General features: G+C 31.6%; 1 protein-coding gene across 13 annotated transcripts in view; it reads right to left on the bottom strand.

Moving 5' to 3' along the window:
• LOC123557227 (protocadherin-9-like) overlaps positions 1-23,481 on the bottom strand; it is a 78,447-nt gene that overhangs the window by 34,839 nt on the left and 20,127 nt on the right. For 4 of the 13 annotated variants that reach the window (XM_053543539.1, XM_053543523.1, XM_053543540.1 and 1 more), the window contains exons 1-2: positions 22,151-22,409; positions 562-609 (exon numbers count right to left, since the gene is read on the bottom strand). The gene's annotated coding sequence lies outside the window, so the exon portion shown is untranslated. The other 9 variants (XM_053543524.1, XM_053543526.1, XM_053543527.1 and 6 more) reach the window with 8 other exon arrangements.

Genomic DNA, 23,481 nt, shown 5'->3' with positions numbered 1-23,481 from the left:
ATTACCACATACAAACCACTCGACACCCTGCCAACTTTGTCTGAACAAAGTGTTCACAACTGACCACTCCATTAAAGATGCATTTAAGGTAGTGGGACCCAAAATGACAACTGGCCACCTCCGTATGATTATATATATTTTTTCATACTACACTGGCATTCATTGCTCAAAGTACAACACAGCTCTCTGTACTATCGTACGACAAAATAGAATATTGTGAAAAAGCAGCTGAACAGGCATTTTGCACACAACCTTAAAGGAGGCAAATGCGCAAGAAATACAGCACTGTCACCTTAAGAGAAAGAAAATGTACAAAACTTACAATATTTACAATAGTTTTTAGTTTTCACTTAATTTCAAAATAATTTTAGTGTTTCTTTTTCCCCACATTATAATGTCTTGATATCTTGGCTGCTTTGTTTCATTTTTGCTACCTGAATTCTAGTGAATTTTACATCTTTTGTGCTGTGGTACATTTGAAAATGATACTAAACAGAATTTAAATTTAAGTAGAGTGTAACTATATTACAACATAAAAATTAAAACAATCTTATAACTTACCTTCAACTTGATTTCAGTCAGCTACACTCCACAATTTTTCCAAATAATCTGAAAATAAATAATTCCAAAACTGAGGAAATAATTTCTTAAAACTTCCTGCACTTGTTTATATTTCACAGGTACTGTTACACAGAACACACAGAGAATGACTGTGCTTTTTGAGCTCCCCTTATTTGCTTAAATACCTCAAACATAATACTAGTGTGAAGATTATGATCAAACTTCAGTTTAACATCCTTTTTTGTTTCAATCTTTTCATCAAATATTGTACACAATATCTGACATGTAAAACATATTGTTTTATCTTTTAACAAATCTTTATTACATAAACATTTACATTTTATTGTGACACCAATAAAATTTAATCCCGAAAAAATCAAAACAAAGTTATCACATCCATATTTGACAAATTTAAGCTTTTGAATGTCTAAAATGTGTCTGTTATGGCTGCAGGCTGGCCATGTAACATCTCCTATCTATATATCTTTATAACTTTCCAAATGAACCTGGGTCAATCTCTTCAATATTGTACTACATCTACATAACAATAATACAAACCAATAAAACAACAAATAAAAAGATAATGAACAACAATGAAGGGGTTTGATTTTACAGCAGATTTCTTTCCTCAAATTGTCTCTAAATTAGAATCAGTTTAATGAACAGAAAAGGCACATGTATCATGCTCATTTAAAACTTACAAAAGTGAAAAAAAAAATCTTAAATAAAGACGTTTTATGTGTATTATATTTTTTTTCAACATTTTTGTTCACAATGTCAGAATTCAAATTTCAACATCTTTCTGTTTATGCTGCTTTTAAAAAGCTGAGTGAGATCCTTATAAAAAATGTCGTTCATTTTTAAGTATAAAATCCACATACTACCACATTTAACTAGCACCTTTTAAAAAAAATTAAATATAAAATCCACATACTACCACATTCAACTAGCACCTTTAAAAAAAAATTAAATACAAAATCAACATACTTCCACATTTAAATAGCACCTTTAAAAAGAATTAAATATAAAATCCACATATTACCACATTCAACTAGCACCTTTTAATAAATTTTAAATATAAAATCCACATACTACCACATTCAACTAGCACCTTTAAAAAAAAATTTAAATATAAAATCTACATACTACCAAATGTTATAAAACTATACACACTAATTAAGCCCCTTATCATAGTAGTGTATCAATCAGAGGACATAATTTTCTGACATGTCTAGTTATCAGTGAGTTTTTACCCCCAATGGTCAGCAGGAGAAATTAACTCACCATGTTAGATAACTTGTAACTGATAAATATATACACACATTATATATCCAGACATATGATATAAGTTTGGCAGATAGCACACTTGCATCACAGCTTCTCTTTGTGACGTAACATGTATATTCAAATATATTCGAAAATGAAACTGACATCTAACAATGGCATACTGATAACTTAAAACTGGAGTTCACTCTTCCTTTCTCATCATTTTTCCTTCTATTAATATGCTTCCCTTTGTAAGCTAATTAAATTTTAATTGCATCACTGAAAAAAGTTGGCAATAAGGCCGCTGTCACAGTGCCATCGGTAATGATTTTCAGTTAAATGCAAAAAAAATGCAAAGTCTGTTTTCTATTTTCCTCAATTTATGTCACAAACTCATCCTGAAAGGTCCATCTGATGAAATGTTTTACACAATGAATATTTTGTAAGAGATGGTTTTAATTTTTACCTCACATCCTATGAAACAATCAGTTAAAACAATGAAATAATAATGAATTTGATGGTTTTGTTAAAACAAAGAGTTTACTACAATGACAAATGATACAGGTGCTGATGGCTACAGCACGACAACTTTAAACATGGCAAGAAACAAATTAAAGATGATTTCCTTGAATTAAAGAGCCATACTAAGAAGTTTAATTATATTATTTGTTATGTTAAAAGACACAAAGTACACTGAGTGACCAACCTCTTTCATCCTGAAATTCTGCTGGTCAGTGCTAATTAGGTAAGAAAGAATGTGTATCAATAATTCTACACTCATTAACAGGTCAGTTGGAGTCCAATTTGCAGTCATTAATGATCAAAGAAAATAAATAGCAGGATAATGACTGAGATTAATGGGCACCTGTTAGTATGTACAATGAAGAAATGAGATGGAAAGTGGATCAGAACAGAACAGAACAGTTCTCTATAATTATGTAAATCCTGTACATCCTAAGCCATTGGGTCAGAATATCATTATCAGCTCTTTCGGTAAACAGTAGCCATTTTAAATAATGGATATATGAAAATGGTATTATTTTGTCCAAAGAGCTATAATTGTCCAAAGAGCTATAAAAATAAATGTATTTTATACTTCTTTGTTTTGCTCTAGATCTTTACTAGGCCATTATAGTTATAGTACAACTTCTAACATTTCAATAACAAAGTAAAACATAAACATTTAACATTTTACAAGCAGTACATTTTTGGTTAAACAATATAAATAAACAAAATACTAAATAAGAGATATCATTCTCAGTTACATTATTATATGATATTTTCTATCATCATAGATAACTGAATGACGTATTACACAGTTAATATATCCTTCATTAATCTATACATTCCTGAAAAGTATCCAACAAAGACCCCTTTTCATGCAGGTGTGATCCCTAGAGACTTGTAGCCTTTGCTTACATTTTTCTTGGGATAACACAGTCTGAATGAGAAGTGTCATGCTGTGATAGCAATATTACATTAGCAAAAATATAAATAAAACATAAAAATATGTCAAGCAGATGTAGAGAATAAATTGTTTTAAAAGAAAAAAAGAAAACCTTTTTTAAATTCATACAGTCTCTGATATTTCTATTCACTTTAATATAATGCTATGACTCTATTGTACAGTGATAGGAATAAAGTAAAAAAAAAGAAATAAATGAAAATCTGTTAAAAGATGTTTCAAATTTGCCTTAATTTTGATAAAATTTAAGTTTTTAAAACAAACTTTAGAATGCAAAGAAAGCATGTCATCTTTAAACAAACCTTTTCAAATTTAAGTCCATAAAATTTTACAGCCAACTTAAAAACCAACAACAAAATACATATGATGTATCATCTGACTTACCCAACCTGGTATTTTTAATGCATTCTACATCCAAATTATCCAGGTATTTTCACATATCATTAACTTTTAAATTATGTTAAACAACTTTCTTTTTTCGTCTATTTCCAAAACTTTTATAGTTATACCTCTCCGCGTACATAAATGTTCCGTCCCAAATGTTCCACTGTAAAATAATAAAAAGTTAAACGGCAGAAAAATCGCTGTTTATTCCTTGATGCCAATCTTGTAGTCATGTTACGACAAAGTTTATTTGTAAAACAATGACTAAAACAAAGCAAATGGATTTCAATACACTTGTTCGCTTTTTTTTTGGTTTCGAAATAGATCAGATTTCAGACAAAACGACAGGTCACGCTTATTACTCACTTTAAAAATTTCTAACAGAAAATCCATTCCACTAAATTAATCACATTTGTCTAATTAATGAAAGGAAGCTATATAGAGCATATCTGTTAATGAGCTAAAATATTCTACAACAAGATGTGTTCATAGAAAAACGAAAATATGACAATAAAAACGGAAAATATTTTCAGATTTATCCAACATTGTCTACAAATATAATTATCATTTTACTCATTCTTGTCTAAAACAAAAGCCAACATTTTCGCTAGCTACTTAGATGCTTGGCAGATAGCACCGGGTGAGTGATTTCCCGAACATTTTGTTGTTTCGTTGTCACACTACCAAATCGTTCAGCCTTTGGCAAAAACCGCGACTAGATAACTTGATGGCACAGGATCAGTCAAGCCTCATTCTAGTTGCTAACAATAAAAGTAACTATTCATTAATTTCCCCCCTTTTATTTTTCGAATGATAAAATGAAACAACAGTTATCACAACCATTTTATTGTCTAAAGTCATTATCACAAATCTTTAATTTTCTTCAAATGAAGTCTTCACCACATTTCATAGTTATCAGTATCATTTTAAAGAGAATTACATTTTTTTTTGGTAAATTAACAAAAAATTCTGAATGCATCTTCTAAAAGAATCAGTGACATCAAAAGAATGCATATTTAGCTAATTGAAACAAAAAAAAATCTTCAATTTAATCAAAAAAACATCCCCACCTGTAAAACCTTACATGAATTTAAACATTAAAAAAAAAGCACAGCCGCAAAATCATTCAATGTGTAAAAAAGTATTAAGTTTACTTCACATATCTTTGTTTTCAGCAGTTGGGGCCCTAAGGATATTAATGTTACAACTTTGTACTTCAGCATCTGATTGGTTGATACTGAGCTCAATTTCAAAACTGACCAATGGCAAAGCTGCATTCGGAGACTGGTATGAAAACCAGGGCAAACAGAGGACAATTCTTAAATCCACCAGATCATCAACTTCCAGTTATTCTGAGGAATCCTTGAAAGAGACCTTTTACATATTACAAAGTGATTTTTATGGGTCAAGTAATCTGGCCTGCATAATTTTGCATATTTTTAGTAAGCTATTGACAAATGTCTGGACAACCTGCAAGACATTTGTCCATAGCTTATTAAAAACTGTCTTGCAGGTTGTCCAGACATTTTTCTGCAAAAAGAAAAAAAAATCATGATGACTGTATACACATGTGGGTAAGTTAACAGCTGCTACTATTAAAAACATCACCTTTGAAGAGTAATGATTATCTTGTGCAATACAGAATTGTTAGAGGGCTTTTATTGAACTAGTATTGACCTCAGATGATACTTTTTTCCTCTATGTGTTTAATAGCATATCAAAACTTAAATTCAAACATACCATCTGCTAATTCATAAAAAATACATCTGTCTTAAATGAGTATGTGCACTTACATGGAAAAAAGTTTCGTATGAATCCGTTTTCCTGAAGAATGACCTTCAAAATTTTTACTTTCACTTTATTACCAATAACACCAGTCCTTCCATTAAAACAAAAGTGTCCCTCTAAACACCACTAACTGCTAGTCAATATATTTCCTATCATTAATAAATCACAAACTGTTTCTTTGTAGAGTAATGGAGCAAGCCTTCTATCAGGGCAGTCCATCTACAATAATTATTGTAGATACATTTTGTACATCTATCAAAACAATCAACATAACTGACCTTATGACTGCCGTTAGGTTTTACCAGATGGACATACCGTATATAGAAATCAATTGCAACACATTGAACTATCATTAACAGAAAACGTATAATTATTGATACAAAAAAGCAACTGCAACTTGTAGTATCTTAACTAACCCATGATATCTTAATTTAAACCCATAATATCTTAACCAACCCATGATATCTTAATTTAAACCCATAATATCTGAACCAACCCATGATATCTTAATTTAAACCCATAATATCTTAACAAATCTATAAAATCTTAACCAACCCATAATATCTTCCATGATATCTTAATTTAAACCAATCTTAATAAACCTATAATATCTAAATATCATAAACAACCCTTAATATCTTGATTTAAGCATGTCATATCTTAACCAACTCATAATATCTTTACTAACCCATACTATCTAAATTAAATCCACAATATCTTGACCAACTCATAATACATTAACCAACAGATAATATCTTAACTAACCCATAATAATTTAACTAACACATGATTAACTTAACCAAATATTTCAATACAGACTGTATGTGGTCAAACAAGAGTGCCATGTAACTTAAAAGACCATCACAGTGCACCAAACTCATCAAGACCTCGATTACTCACACCAAATGTTGGAAATTTCTGATAAAACCAAATAGATAAGTGTCATTCCACCTGTAGTAATATATTACAGTGTCTATCCTGTTTGAACAATCAATTTGTTAATAATAAAATTCATTTTCTAGTTCATAGCAATCCTACAAGAAGTTTATATTCCTGAAGGAAATAATTTCATAAAGATTACAGAAAGATAAAATATCATTTATATTTTCACCAAGTAATTAAAAAGATCACAGAAAATATCTACTAGTTCTAAATGAGAAAAAATAATCAATTAAACCAATTTTGAATTAAACAGAATCATGTCAGTTTTTAAAAACAAGAGCACCGCAATGCGGAGCAATATAAAAGACCTTTGACCTTTTAAGTGTGACCTTGACCTTGAAGTGAGCCATCCGATACATGCGCTCTGCACCTCGTCTCGATGTGGTTAACCTTTATGCCAAGTCCCTTCGGGCGTATAAAAACAGAAAATGCCTATACAGTTAACAAAGGTAAAAGGTAACACTTAAGAATAAACTATCATGTGATGTTTTATATTCAGTAGACAAAAATATGATTTTTTTTAACAAAATAAAATAAAGACAAAGAAAAGCGACACCTACTATAATGGTGTACTGTATATATATATATATATATATATATATATATATATATATATATATATATATATATATATATATATATATATATAATCCATTACATCAGAAAATAACACTATAAATCATTATGCAGCAGTGATTTTTTAAAATCCATGTCATGACTATCACATCTTCATGAGAAAATATTTATAAAAGACAAAGACTATTGTGTAAGAAATCTTAGAGAATCTTTTATGTATGATCCTCCATCATGTCAAATCCCCCATGATATAATTATAAGAAGTCACAACACAAGGTCTAACAATACCCAAGATACATTAATCTGACAAAGGCATTGATTTTTTTTTAACTTTTCGTTTTCCGAAATCTATTTGAATTCTATAATACTGTACAGATGTCGTAAGACACACGTTTTTTCTGATCCTGACAAGACATTTATAACAAAATAATCATTTTACCGATACGCTGAGATGTAAAAATCTCTAACATGTTCTGACCAAAATTCAAATCAATTCTGTTTTACGAGACAGAATCCGAAATAAAATCAACTTTTGGAAAATTATTTCATAATCAAAAATTCTGATCTGTTCTCTTTGATTACATAATAATTATATGATGAATATGCTATAACAATGCCAAAAAATTTTGTGAAGTTTTGACTAAAAAAGGTATCCATCACAAATGGGACAATGGGCAGAAAACAGATGTTTTTTTCATTTTTGTATGGTTTGATTTTCATTTTGTAACATTATTACCAGTAAACAGAAACAAAGATTTTAAGACTTAAAGACACTGCTAAAACTTTCAAATACAATTTCATGCCACTTTGTTTGTCTGTTTGTTTTGGCTTATACACCATTTTTCTACATTTTTCAGTTATGTAACGCAGTACAAGTTTTCCTGGATTCTGTACCAGTACAAACCTGTCTAGTACGCCAACTTCCCACAGCATCGAGGTGAGGGAAAATGATCAGACACAATGTCTTTATCAAATCGTCACGGAGAACATAATGCCCCCACCTAGTGATCAACTTCACAACCCCATGATCTGTAGACCTGCACTCTCCCTGTTGAGCTAAGCAGGCAGACTAGAAACTGCTGTAAGAAGAACATTGATATAACCAGATCCTGAGTAAGGAAAAGTCATGTTCATATCGCAAGGCTTTGAAAGAAATTCTGACAGTCACAAAATTTGTATGAAATGAAAAAGAGATGACTTTGTAAGAACAAAGGAGAAGACACGTCAATGATCCAGACAATCCACGTTTGCAATCAGAATGATTTTCATAAAATGTTTGTCTTCAGCTATCTAAACATTTTTTTAAAAAAAGCTATGGCTGAAAATATATTTTATTCTAATATGGCTCGATTCGACTGCCAGTTAAACAAAGAAGAAATACAAGCTCTGTATATTCCACGATAATTACACAGTTGATTAACATTTCCCATTATTTATTTATTATTTCATTTTTTAATATTATCAACTTCTGTAGCTCCTTTACTGTGTATTCAAGAGACAGAGGCTAGAATATTAAATTTTATAAGAATGGTACAGGAGATTATGGCCAAGCTACATGTAAACTAACGACTGATGCCAGTCTAATTCCACGATAAACATTAACAGTTGATACACAGACCGGTAAGAAAGCATTATGACCTCAAATTGCAGCATGACATCAAGTTCTTTACTACTTGTATAAATGAAGCCTAACATAATTTTTATCAAAATATTTCAAGGAACATTTAAGAATGAAAACAATCAAGGCCATCTTGCGGTTTGAATTTACTACTGTTCACCGCTCAGATGCTTAGATATTAAACTACTCGTGCTAACGCCCATGTGCTTCATCAATTCCTGCGCATCTGAACTCTGTACCATGATAATTAGACGACAAACCACTCGAAGGCCTTGATTATTTGTTAAATCATGTTCAAATGTATAAAGATCAATATACCCTATTTATCAGAATACTTTTGACCAAATTAACAAACTATAGCTCATTTTTAAGCCATTAAATACAAAATCATAGATCAACACAATGTTGTTTTTCTCTTAATCATGAATGGGAAACAAATCAGATTTATTTCTTTAATATCTTTTTTTGATACATTATCATTATGAATGTCCTTTTTCATCTTTTTCTACCACTTAAAATCCCATCCACTTGAACATTTTTCATTTCAGTATTTTTTTTCAGAGAACAAAAATACCATCTTAAAATTTTCATTATTAGAGGCATTTTTAAAAACAGTTCGCCATGAGAATCCACTTGTCTGCAGCCCTTAACCCAAGGTCTTTCCAAACTTCAGATTAAGCAAATAAATTTGGAATAATTAAAAGAGACTTTAAAGATGGATTCTTCAGTTTTAATTGGATAAATGATACCCTTTAGAGAATTCAAACTGTGACCACTTCAAGTTGGGTCAAAATGAAAGAGACACTTTTGACACAAAATTTTCACTTTACTTTTGAACATTAAGAGGTGAAGTTTCTGCAGACATTTGTTTGGAAGAATCAAGATGAAAATGGTAAAAATAATTTTTAATTAGATGTTTTGATTGACAGAAGGGTGAAATGAGGGAATGAGATGTAGCTTGTAATGTTCCAATATGTCTTATGATGATTAATGAGTGAAACACTAGTTAAAAGGTAATATTTTGTAATGGATAGTTTTGTCAACTCCTTTACATGCTAAAATTTTTTCTTTCATGTTCTTGTCAGTAAAAACCTTAAACTTAAATAAATTATCCCATAGATAAGTTATTTGATCCCTGTTTTTCTGTGGCTCACTTAATTTTTTTTGTTGTCTTGAAGTATGATTGAGAGTATGTGTATATGATTTATCCTGATAAAGATGAAAAAAATAGCTAAAATATTGATATGACAATTCTTTATAGACAATACATATATACATATTGTTGTGGAAATATCTACCATAGCGGGTTGTAAAAGCAATCCGCAGTGAAATCATCCAATATTATAAATTTCACAGGGAGATTATCAAAATACAATTCCACAGATAGATCTATATGAGCCGTGCCATGGGAAAACCAACATAGTGGCTTTGCGACCAGCATGGATCCAGACCAGCCTGCGCATCCGCGCAGTCTGGTCAGGATCCATGCTGTTCGCTAACAGTTTCTCCAATTCCAATAGGTTTTAAAAGCAAACAGCATGTAGCTTGACCAGACTGCGCGGATGCGCAGGCTGGTCTGGATCCATGCTGGTGGCAAACCCACTATGTTGGTTTTCCCATGGCATGGCTCAAATATAATTTAAGTAGTATATGGAACTAAATACAAATAAACAGGGGTAAAACATGAATTCGTGAGAAGCTGGAAATTTCTTACCAACAGTATACTTAACCCTTATCCTGCTACATTTCTATAATGGACTTGTCCATCTTTCAATTTGGACAGTACCATTAACTGTTAAAAGGAGTGCTTACCAAAAAAGATACTGACTAAATGGCGAACAGCACAGATCATGATCAGACTGCATGGCCATGACCAGCATAAGGGTTAAAATATATAGATATACAGACTTTCTTCAGCACCAGTATATATAAGAATGTATAAATCTCACAGAACTATTATACCTCTTCCAGCATGAACACACATGTCATTGTCAAGTGTTTGCAAAAGATCTTGTGCAGGTAAAATTTATAAAAAAAAATTGAAAAATAATGAAAAATGAAAAGAAAATTTACTCGTTCATAAAACTTAAAAGTTACAAATCTTCTATACAAAAATCTTGTCATAAAATGGAAAGAATGATTACCTAAGTCTGCCAGCATAATGGTCAGAAAATATTTATATCCCATTAAGAAACTGTCAGCACACTTCCTCCCTTACATGATCTACACCAACACTGGTCTGCTGATTCTCACCAGATTATTCCTGGCAAAATTATAGACAGCTTTTCTTTATTTTCTGCAAATTAAATTTTATGAGTTGCTCATTAGCGGATGGGGGTACAGAATGGTCAAAGAAAATTAATATTCTTCTTAATTATCCATGCTTTCTGCTAATTTCCATGGATGAATTATTGTAGAAATTGTTCTGACCTTTGATTAACTAGACAGGTTCAGCTCTTGACACCAGAAACCCGCTGGAAACCCGCAACAAAATCTGCAGTTTTAGTATTTTTTTATTGTTGTATGTGGCAAAACAACAGAGATAGCGGCCATCTTGATTGAAACAAGGTAGCAGTTTTATGCCGCCATAAAAATGGTATCATCGAGAAGTGAGAGTTTGAGTAGCTTGGGGGGATGGTCTTGATGCCAATGGAAGAGCGGCGGAATTATCTTACCGCCATTTATTGGATGATATAGTTGAAATTATCGTTAGCTGAAGTACATATAGCTATAATTAGTGGGCGGGCTTACATGTACATTTATCACAGCAAGATAGTATAGCTATATGTTTGTACGAGGATAAAAGGTATATATTATCGCATTAACGAGAGGTTGAAATAATTTTTTCTTATAAAACCTTTATGAGAAGCGAGAAGAGCCTCAACAAATATTTCCAAAATTAGTAAGTATTTAAATATTCAAGAGGGCAACAGCTAAATTTTCCATCATAATTATTATACTGATACCTGTCTTAACAAATATGAAAGTGACACATTTTGTGAATAATTTTAATAAAGTGCTTTAAATGCATTATAAAATTTCAACTTGGTTTTATCTCATTATTGCACATTCCTTTTATAAATCAGAAAATTAAATCAAATTTTTTCAAAATAAAAAACAAACACACTTTAAATTTAATAGTCATGAACATATTCTTTCAATGCCAATTCAAAACAAGTTTATAGCAAAACTTCACAATACTATTAAAAGTTTCAACCTAAAAACATACTCGTTTCATATCTCAAAACATTTAGAGTCAATTAGCCTAACGAAAAAGCAAAAATCATTAAGCTAATAGTGCATAAAATCGACTAAAAACCTTACAGCTATTATAGATAATTTTGTCATTGTACTTTATCAAAATTATGACAGTCTCGACTTACACGCTGACAAAAGTTTTCGGCAATAATGGTGCCCGCAATGCCACAAAGACAGAGGGGTGTCAAATGTCTCGGCTATGGTCAACTGTCTCCAACAGGACAATAGTTGTCTCAGAAAGATCTGCTTCAAAAAAAGAGAAAAAAAAACAACATAATTATGACACTTGCACATGAAACGAAAGCAAAGGTATTTAGATTGACATACAAAGAGAAGCTGCAAACATTAGAGTTAATGTTTTATGAAAGATCATTGTGCAATTTTTTGACAATAAAATGTTGTATGTTCTAGAGGAGTGTACTTCACTATCATTCTTTTTATTTCACAGATATTTTTTCATTTCTTGTTTTATTTGTTTTCCTGTTTTCATACCGGTAATATCATTGTAACCTTTAGCCTGCTGGCGGCAAGTGATTCGATCTGCCTTTGCGACCAGTGCAACAAACATCACCCTGCACATATGTGCAGGCTGATCATGGTCTGCACTGTTCGCTACTCAGTCAGTAAATTTTCAGTGAAAACACCCCTTCGAATAATAAATAAAATTGCCCAAATTGAAATGACTAGTCCGTTGTAGAAATTTAGCAAGGTAAAGGTTAAAATCAGATCTGTTGCAATAGTTTTGACATTTTTACTGACATGCCATACAATAAAATTTGAGCCACACCATGAGAAAACCAACATAGTGCATTTGCGAGCAGCATGGATCCAGACCAGCCTGCGCATCCACACAGTCAGGTCATGATCTATGCTGTTCACTTTCAAAGCCTACTGCAATTAGAGAAACCGTTAACAAACAGCATGGATCCTGACCAGACTGTGCGGATACACAGGCTGGTCTGGATCCATGCTAGTCGCAAATGCACTATGCTGGTTTTCTAATGGTGCGGCTCAAATATGTAATACATCCAATTTTCAGAAATACTTAAGATAAATCAATTCTATAGTAATTAAAATGAAAAACAAGCAAATCATTAAGGAAATACATACATGTACACAAATTACAGGAAAAGAACAGTATAAGGTTCCAGACTAATGACCAGTCCTAAATCTGAAAGACGTTTGTCTGCCTAACAGCTTACGATGCTTGTTGACATCACAGAGCGAAAAAATTATCAAATTACTTTTAGTACATTAACACCTATGACACTTTTTCACGGTTCATAGTAACAAACAGATCTTTAAAATGACTTCATCAACTTTACCGCCTTTTACGAGAGAAAATGACAAAGTATTAAAAATCACGCAAGATGACTATCTATTGCTAATACCTTACGAATTTAACCGCTTTTAAGTTCAAATGGTGTTTTCTTCCATCCTTTTAAAAATCTTAAACAAAAAATTAAAAACAAAGATAGCTATCTAGGATAAAAACAGAAATTTAAACAAAAACTATGGTGACCTGTCAACAGAAGTACAGATTTTAGCAAAAAGATAATACTAAGACGCAATGGTTTGGTTAACAAAAATATGACGTGTCAAAATGTGAAACATCCATTTTTTTTTTATTCAAACTCAGTTTTACCAAATGATTCATTAAGTCCATGACAAATTAATTAAGCACTTAGTAAAATCAATATGCACTAATGATGAATTAACTGTAATAATTGATGAGCATGGTATATTTTGAGAATCTATTTTCACACGGCTGCACATGTCACATTTAAAAGAGCAAATAAATAATCTTTTTTTTTTGTTTTCTAAAAAGTATTTTTCTCTCAGAAACTTACCGCACAGTTTTAAACAATTTTTCTTATAGAAAGAATAAATCTACTGGTATAGTATTTATTCTTTCAAATGTAAGCATTTTGTTCCTCCCATATTTCACTTTTTAATATCCAGTATAATTATCACATCATACATCACTTCTTCTTCACCAAAAAAAAATCATAAACTACTAAATAGGGCACACTAACCATAAAAAAACAACTTCAAATAAAACATGAAACAAGATGTTTAATTCCACAACAAATCAGATATTTATCAGCTCTGTTTTAAGCTATAGTACGAAGTCTACTCTTTCAGGTCCGCTTAATCTGAATTGTCATGCTCCTCCAAAACGATATCTTATATCGCGTATAAAATCAATCGGAATATTATTTTGTGGCACATGGAATTCATCTTTCATTAATTAAATCGGAATGACCGACAAAACATATGACTCAATCTATTTGATCTAAAAATTTATCTTTGTTTAAAATCTTTCATTATAAGACAATAGTTGGATTAATTAAGATGTTATATTCACTATGTCATGCTATATCATGAATAAAGCACAGCTGAGTGGTTTCTAACAAATACTGGTGTGATATCACTTCTCCAACCACGTGATATGTGAGCTCATTATGAGAGATAAAAGTATGTCAGCAAATCATGAAATGTCGAATGTCAGCAAATCATGAAATGTCAGCCATCGGCAAATCACTGAATGTCAGCAATCGGCAAATCACTGAATGTCAGCCATCGGCAAATCATGAAATGTCAGCCGTCAGCAAATCACTGAATGTCAGCCATCAGCAAATCACTGAATGTCAGCCATCAGCCAATCACAGAATGTCAGCATTTCACTGAATGTTACCTTTCGGTGTCCTGGGCGAAGCAGGATGGTGTGGCCACTAACAAAGCTGCAGTTTCCTGAGTTAGGAAGCCACAGTTATTGCTAGTATCACCTTATCACACCATTACTGTAGTTGAATTCAATCTGTAACTGCATATGAACATTCACTAGTGGTACATAATTAACAGCAGGTCACGACGACAAGAACAACAACAACAACTGTGATATTCACAGATATCAAAAACAACCTGACAACAGTAACACCACAATGTGTTTAAATTTGAAAACTAAACAAAGAAAACTACATCTCTAATTGAACAGTGTCATAACAAAAAAGTACTGTATCGTAAAATCACAATGTAAACAGACATTTGGTCTGCTGCAAAAAGTAACGGAGTAATATTTTTTGCAGATTTTACTTCAGGTTCTACTTTTGTTAATCATAAGAGTAATTTTGCTGTATTTTTATGTTAATAATGTAACATTCAAATAGGTATCAACAAAATTTAAATAACTGTAGGCTGCTTTTGATTTCATTTCTTTGCAAATAGTATGTGTTGCAGACATATTGAAAAGTTAAATACAGGTATGTTTTATACTCAATATAGCATGGCTGACATATTATAACACATTCTTTGATAACTATCATAAAACAAACATAATTAGGAACTGATTTATCTAAGGCTGGAGTAAATTACTGTACCTTTTCATTCCCTATTCTTCTTTCTTTTTTCTGTTTGTTTTTTTTTTTTTTTTTGGGTGGAGGGGAGTGGGGGAGATGGGTTTATAATATAATTTTCAACAATGTGATCTAAGCCATTATCTCAGTTACTTTAAGCCTGCTGACGGCAAGTGATTTTGCCTTAAGTTTGCGACCAGTGCTAAGATACAGGTACTATTTATTATATTGTAATTAATAATAAAATTCCATGCTCAAAATGCAATGACTTAATAGCCACATTCCAAATTCTGCTTCTGTTTCGTGTGCTTTAACAATGGTAATCAAACATGGGACGGGTCTTTGATAGACAGATAACTAGATCATATACAGATAATCTCATGTAAAGATTTAAATGAAGTTCAATTCAAATTCCGTGTTTGCCTCTGCGTATAAACTACTCGGACTTAATCTCGTTCAAATCTTAATATCAACATCACCCCTACATTGTTCCGTTAAAATAATCCGTTTATAAGGCCGTTTATAAGGTTCGTATAATAAGAAATGATAAAGAAGCTTAATCGCTTGCGATAATACGTAATCTTGATGGAGTCCCATTTTTAGATGTTCGATATGAATTTGACAGATAAGGATTACGATCATTCCTTGATAGCAATCTTGGAGGTAAAACAATACACATCACTGTAAGATTTGCTAATTTTACAATAGTTCTAACACCTGCTTAAGGAATTATATAAAAAAATCAAACAGGATAGACTGTTTTGCATAAATAATGATTAATCAATAACAAAAAGTTGTTGATGTTTGACAAACAGAAGACAGCAGTGTTGCCAACTTCATCGTTCGAAAATAAACACATACTGATAGAAGTAAACTTAACTGTTGAGAGTACCAACACTGTGGACTAGTGGCAACACTCTGTTTGAATAAACCAAGGGTCATGAGTTCAAGCCCCCGCTGCTCCACAAGCCCCGCTGCTCCAACTAAAAGTTACTTACATTGGAATAAGTGTCCTGTGAATTGGCAAAGATGTATAAATTTAGTCTTAACACACAGGGCATTTTGCCTTTGCAATTTACAGTTATTATTGTATAAGCAGTAAAAATGCACTTGCTAAAGCTTTTTGGAATTACCCTCCCTATCTTTAAGCTGTCTATACAATAAGAATCTCCAAAAATTTATAACAAACAAAAATTAGTTTTGTATAAAGCATAAATGTATAATTATAACCCTTATCATGCTGGACAGGACTGACTCTGCCATTGCGACCAGTGTAGATCATGATCAGCCTGAACATCCATGCAGTCTGATCATGATCTACACTGCGCTATTCAGTCAGTATCTTTTTGGTAAGCACCCCTTTTAATAGCTAATGGTATGGACCAAATTGAAAGATGGACAAGCTCATTATAGAAATCTAGCAGGGCAAGGGTTAACATACCAATAACATCCAACCAAAATTGGAACACTTTGGTCTAAATATTGATGTAAAGCTCAAGTTGTATGAATTAAATTGTGATAATTACTAATAATAATGTGATACCTACAATCCAACATTATACAAACAGAAAATATATCTCCATATAATATAAAGTGGGAGATCTGAAACCAGCTTTATAGAACAATTTGTTACAAGATCATCTCTTGGTGACAAGGCACGATTTTGGATGAAGGCCGTCTTTATTAATTAAGAAATTTAAGGACACAAACAGAGACCAGAGATAAGTCAATGTCACCATTGTTTTTAATTACTTTTTCATGTTTAATAAAATTAAGATATGTGGGGCTTTAAAACAAAATAGATAAAAAAAAGTATTATGCACAATATAAAGTTTGTTTAGGAGTGATGGGCATTTATGGAAATTTGGACAACAAAATGCTATTAAGATGACTTAGGATGTCTGCCTAAGTAAAACCATTTCCTTTCTATTGTTCATTTGTGTTCATGCTCAAGACAAATGCATGATTTTAATAGAGTCAAAAATGCTAAAACATGTTGCACTTAAAATTCATAAAAAAAGCATATCAAGACACCAAAAGTGCCTAAAATTTGAAGTAAAATATTTCTTTAACATAAATCACGCCACCCACACTTAACTACTCTGAATCCCCATTTGGGGTCTAAGTTTCAAGACTGTGAGCTGTGTGGATAAGATAGCGCTTTGACCATTGTGATTTTCTTTCAATTACTGTAATCCCTTTAAATATACATGTATAACTAAAATTTGGAGAGCAGATTAGAGCCTCATGTGTCTACTTCTTCATGCAAATATATTTCTGAATTTTTCAGAAACATGTCTGAACACCAATTATTACAGCAGTCTGAATATTATCTGAACAGAGTGTTCATATTTTGAATATTTCTGATTTTTTCATGAACTTTACTGAAATAATATTTGAAAGATTCTGAAATAAATTCAGGTCATTCCAAATGATAATTTTCTTCTGAAATCTTACTGAAATATATCCGAAAGTTTAGTGCAACCCAATCTCTTAACCTTAATCAGATTATTACAATTTAAACAATTTCAAAATTCTATGAACTAGCCTAATAAGTGTTTACTAATCTAATCTGATTTTCCTTTCAAAACTGTTTCCCTATGTCATGATGACACAGTTTAAACTGACCACATTAAGACTGTCCATAAATCCATGAATCATTTGCAAGAAATCAGAGTTCTCTAATTACATCTAATCAGGCATCATTTATTCACAAAGACTTTTTACATCACTCAGTTTTACTAAATCAAATAATCAGCTCATTAAAGAGTATGGTCATTCACAATAATTAGGTTACATATTCAAATTTATGCAAATTTATGCAAATTTTATATCTAATTGAATTGTCTGATCACACTATTGTAACTGACTTGGAGCATGATTCAACTTAAAATCTTCACTTGATGATACACAATTACCCTTGTAATAATATTAACGGTTTATTTTATTGACCTACAAAATCCAGGGGGAAAAAGTTCGCATCCATTTGCGACATTTGTTTCCTGTATCTTAAGGGACCAAAGTCTTCACATCTCATGTAATTTGCTCTCCATCAGGTTCATGTGGGGAAGTTGTCAGCTTCTGGATGAGAAACAAAACTGATGCTTATTTGAAATAAATGCAACACAGTTTAAACAGAGTATCATTATTTTATCATGTTGTCCAAAATTGCATAAAATGCCACAAAACAAACATTTTTCTTTACCTAAATGGATGAATGTGACTTTGGTTCTGCAAATGCAGGCTTGTTCTATTTCGTAAGTATTAGGTATAAACAACATATATACTAACCCACAGAAGACAAGAAAGCATTTACAACTATAAGAAAATTCATTTTCTTCCTCGATAAAACTGCAGCTAAAATGCAAAATTTACAAAGCATTTTGTGAACTGCAGCTAAAATGCCAAATTTACAATGCATGTTTTGAACTGCAGCTAAAATGCACAAAATTTACAAAGCATTTTGTGAACTGCATGATGCGCATTAAGAACTTTGCATGTTTTCAGATCATGCAAATTAATGTTTTATTTCCATTTTATGGACACCATAATGGACATGTAATACCTAGCTGTTAAACTGCGCTTTTATCATAAAATATAATCTTTTTCTGCAAAATTTTGTAATTTCACACTAATTTCCAGCATGCAGTCAGGTAATATTGGGTGCATTGAAGTGCACTTAATCATTCTTTTTCTTTTTTTTTGTCATACTTCAGTTTCGGAGATCAAGTTCTGTTATTGCAAGGTGCTTAAACAAATCAACAAGGATTACGCATGTCGAAAATTTGAGAATTTGTGGGTTCTTTAAAGGCTGTTTATTTAAGCCATCTACAAAAAAAAATTATTATTTTACGGAGAAAATTTCCTTTAAATCAAAGGGCAAAAATCAGTTCAATCATGAAGCGTAAATAATGTATTAATGCAATCATGACAACTATGTAACTATAAAACATATTGCAATAAACTTACAGTTTATAAAAACATGCATCAAATGCATGTTATCCTTCTAAGTGGTGAAAAACGATGTCTTATTCACTTTTTATTTATCATCAAAACAGTAGCAGCTTTTCTTTCAAGTCCAAGAAAAACATCCTTCCTAAACCCCTTGACTTTCTTTCTAAAGTCCCCTAGATTATCAAACTGTCAAACATTTGAGCCGTGCCATGGGAAAACCAACATAGTGGCTTTGCGACCAGCATGGATCCAGACCAGCCTGCGCATCCGTGCAGTCTGGTCAGGATCCATGCTGTTCGCTAACAGTTTCTCCAATTCCAATAGGCTTTAAAAGCGAACAGCATGGAGCCTGACCAGACTGCGCGGATGCGCAGGCTGGTCTGGATCCATGCTGGTCGCAAACCCACTATGTTGGTTTTCCCATGGCACGGCTCATTTTTATTTTGATCCAAACCTTAATGTTTCCCAACAAATGTTCAGCAACAAAAAACAAAATTCATATTGTTATGGATTTTTCTCTCTGATTTTTTTCCGAAGCATCTTTCAAAAAAGTTTCATTAATGCTTATTTTAGCATAGAATGGTCAGCATTATTACTCTCACTGCTAATCTAGCAAATAAATTAATAAAATATAATAATTGTTTTGTTCAATTTTTTAAAGTAAATTATTAAATTTAGTGAATAATTCCGATACACAGTATCTACACAAAGCTTAGCAACTCTTAAATCATCTTAAGTGAACATTTTTTGCTACAATTAACATTTGTTCAGTTACAGAAAATACACCTACATCTTCGACCTATGACTGCCTGTCACAACGTCCCCTCTTTTTTCTGCCCGTGACTTGTAAACCGAAAAGTTCACAAGCTGTAAAATCGGCCCTAACAATCATTTGTAATCATCATTTTATTTATCCGTTTGAGTAGCTTTTATTTTTTCGATATACAATGTAACGTCCATAATATATTGCTGTATTTTATATGTTACATGAGCAATTACGAGGCGATCAACATCTATAGGAAACCATTAAATGGTTCGAATATTCCCATTTGCGGGGAATATAGGTTTTTGACATCATCATTATAAGTTAATCAAAATGTCATAGTGATTTATAGAACATCTTCTTCAAAAGATGAATATATAAAAATTTAGTTTTGATTATACTGCCTGTATATGACAACCTGAAGCGACAAACGTAATTTATATTCGACAAAAAATATGTCTTTTGAAAAGTCTTGATCAGGCTTTATTTTTCTCTCTGCCAGTGTATTATAAACACTTTTGTTGTCGAGGATGCAGTGTGCATGGTAATTCATCAAAGATGCTTGTAACACTTATGTTAGTTTAACCCTTACTCTGTTAGATTTCTATAATGAACTTGTCTATCTTTCAATTTGGACAGTACCATTAACTGTTAAAAGGGGTGCTCACCAAAAAGATACTGACTGAATGGCAAACAATGCAGATCATGATCAGACTGCACGGATATCTACACTGGTCGCAAAGGCAGAATCAATCGTGTCCAGCATGATAAGGGTTAAAAGTATCAGACACAATAATTTAAAAACTTATTTACTTCACAGAGAATGACTTAATAGAGAGAATCATGGTACAGTTTGACAAAAATTGGCTGGAACTTTAAAAACAAACAATCATATGTGAAACATCAGGAAAGTCTCGTTCCCTGGTGGAATCCTGAGTGAAGCGGTGTTCATCTTGATGACTGAATGAATGCAGTATGGTCATTCGTCCTCTGCCTCAGATTTTGTTCATAAATGTACTAAAAATATTCAGAGAGGTCAAATTATCTTATACATATTATGGCACAAAATATGCACGTGCTACCCAACCCACTCCTACATTCATGATCATTTGGGTTAAGATCATGTGTATTTACATACAATGATTTCATAGTTTATGTGATGTTTTAGACATATGTTAATATGAGCAGTATTAATCAATTTAAAATGGTTTCTATATTCATCCAAAATTTAATATGAATGATATTTAACAATCTTAACAGATTTGTTGTCAAATTTTCAAAAGGTAACCATTTAAAACAAATGTGCTTTGTAATTTATTAATCCAAAAGCAATTTCCAAGAAAGCTCATACAACACAGATGTCTTTTTGAAAGATTCTTTTGTCTTTTGTTATGGCAAGAAAATCTATGTTTATTTATTCCCTCAAGTCTGAGGACAATATTTCAAGCACCCCTCAAATCCTCAAACATAATTCATTCACCTTATTTCTCTACTACCTCTGGAACACAAGTTTAAAACTACTAACAAATTACTGGAATAATGAAAAGAAAATTTATCAAAATTTATATGCAACATTACTGTGTTTCATAAATGAACATAGTAAGATTGGCTTATACATGTATATATTCTAAAGTCTCTATTCTAAATTGCAAGTTAAACATATAATATGACAGGTGTTATATTCATTTGTCTTGTTGTTCTAAAATTTCATATCAAATAACATAATATACATATCAGTTTAACAGACCGAGATTTTAAAAAAGGGTAAAATATTCATCATAAATGTTCCCATTATAACTCAAGGCATTCCAGAAACACTCGCTTAATTGAATAATTTAAAATAATGTATTTATTAAAAACAGATCAGCGGAGAGCTTGTTATTTAATTACTTGATGTAAAGCAGCACACACAAAAATATATATATCTTGCTCTTGAGTTACCAGCCACTATTTACACAGCAATTTTCCAGATTTACAAAACATTAATTCTTGGAGGCAATTACTTCCAAATAGCAAATAAAGACTATCTTCTTTATTTCAAATTTAAATCTAAACCCTACTCTAGTCATTTCACTCATATATAAAATTTTCACTTCAAATAAATTAATAAAAAAAATGTATATAGATATGCAAATAAAATCATATTAAAATTAAAATAAACAATATGAAATTTGCATAAACTTAAAGCATTTAATTTTTACCACTGAATTATTACTCACCCGTCTATGAACAATATTACTTATTCCGTATCTCTGATAAAATTCATGCAGACAAGTCTATGCAATTAATTTGAAACCACTTTGCAATCCAAGAATAGACAGTTCCATACAAGTCACACTTCTAACACAGTTCTTTGATCAGCACAAAGTCTAATTTAAGATAATTTTCATTTTTTTACAAAAAAAAAAATCAAGTTTGAATTAAACCTGTGACAGATAATGACGAAGTAAAACGTTTGCAAAGATTAAATCAATACAAGTTTACCATTGCTTCAGTGCGGTCTCGATTTTACGGTTCTGTAAACAGTTAAATGAAACTCCACCCACTAGAGTGTGATCACTGAATCATGTGACTCCTGACTGGTCATGTGACCTCGAGTTGTACCTGGCTGCCACTAGGGAAATCAGCATCTGCAAATTCAAATAATAACATAGAAGACAGTTATTAAATAAATGAAAACTTCAGCAAGATTCAATATTTTTTAGTAAAATAAATTAACATTAGACAATTTAGGCTATGATGTGGCAAAATCAGATATTACTTTAAGATCTGAAGATAAATATTTTGAACTTAAAGAGGACTGCATCTCTTTGCTGTAGAAATGATTTAATTTATTTATATAATATCTAATTTGTACTAATTTATTTTAGCTTGAATGTGATGAAAGCTTCAAATTCATTTAAAACATTCTCGAATCTGTTTCCTAGAAAAACCAGTACTGGTGTCATAGTAGAAGGCATGGTCATAACCCCAGAGGGGCTTGAACCCACAACCCCCGGGCTGAGTGGCCAACACCTTAACCACTAGACCACCACTCCCCATGTCTGTAGAAATGATTCAAGTCAAACAATCAAGACACCACATACTTTTTTATAATGGCTTTTATATCTTGATTTTGTTTGTTAATTTTTTTTTCTTTTGATAGTTTCCATAAGGTTTCTTAAGTCCACAGTGAAATTTTACAGTCTATGGGATTCAAACTTGTGGCAGCATTGTCTGGAGTGTGATGATTTACCCCTGAACAACTGTCCCTCCCTTTCTCTTCCTTTTCCAATAAACAAGTTTCTTCAGTATAAAAAAGCAAAAAGATTTCAGTCGGATATTGATTGCAATACGAAATTCAAATTCGTCTCTTTCATTCCAACATATCTAGGGAAATTAAAATAAATTGAAACGAGAACAATTTCATTTTATCTATTAATGCAAGACGGTTCACTCAGAGCAACATCTTCATTTGAAAATGACTTCAATCAACCACAAATTTAACGACAAATTTATCTACCCGAATGGTAATTTTTACTACTTTTTTTAGAAATTTCGCATCATAATT

Source organism: Mercenaria mercenaria, chromosome 5 (genome assembly GCF_021730395.1).
Source record: "Mercenaria mercenaria strain notata chromosome 5, MADL_Memer_1, whole genome shotgun sequence".
NCBI classification, from domain to species: domain Eukaryota; kingdom Metazoa; phylum Mollusca; class Bivalvia; order Venerida; family Veneridae; genus Mercenaria; species Mercenaria mercenaria.
Note: the sequence above shows the minus strand (reverse complement) of the source record. Positions and strands in the feature narration are given on the sequence as shown.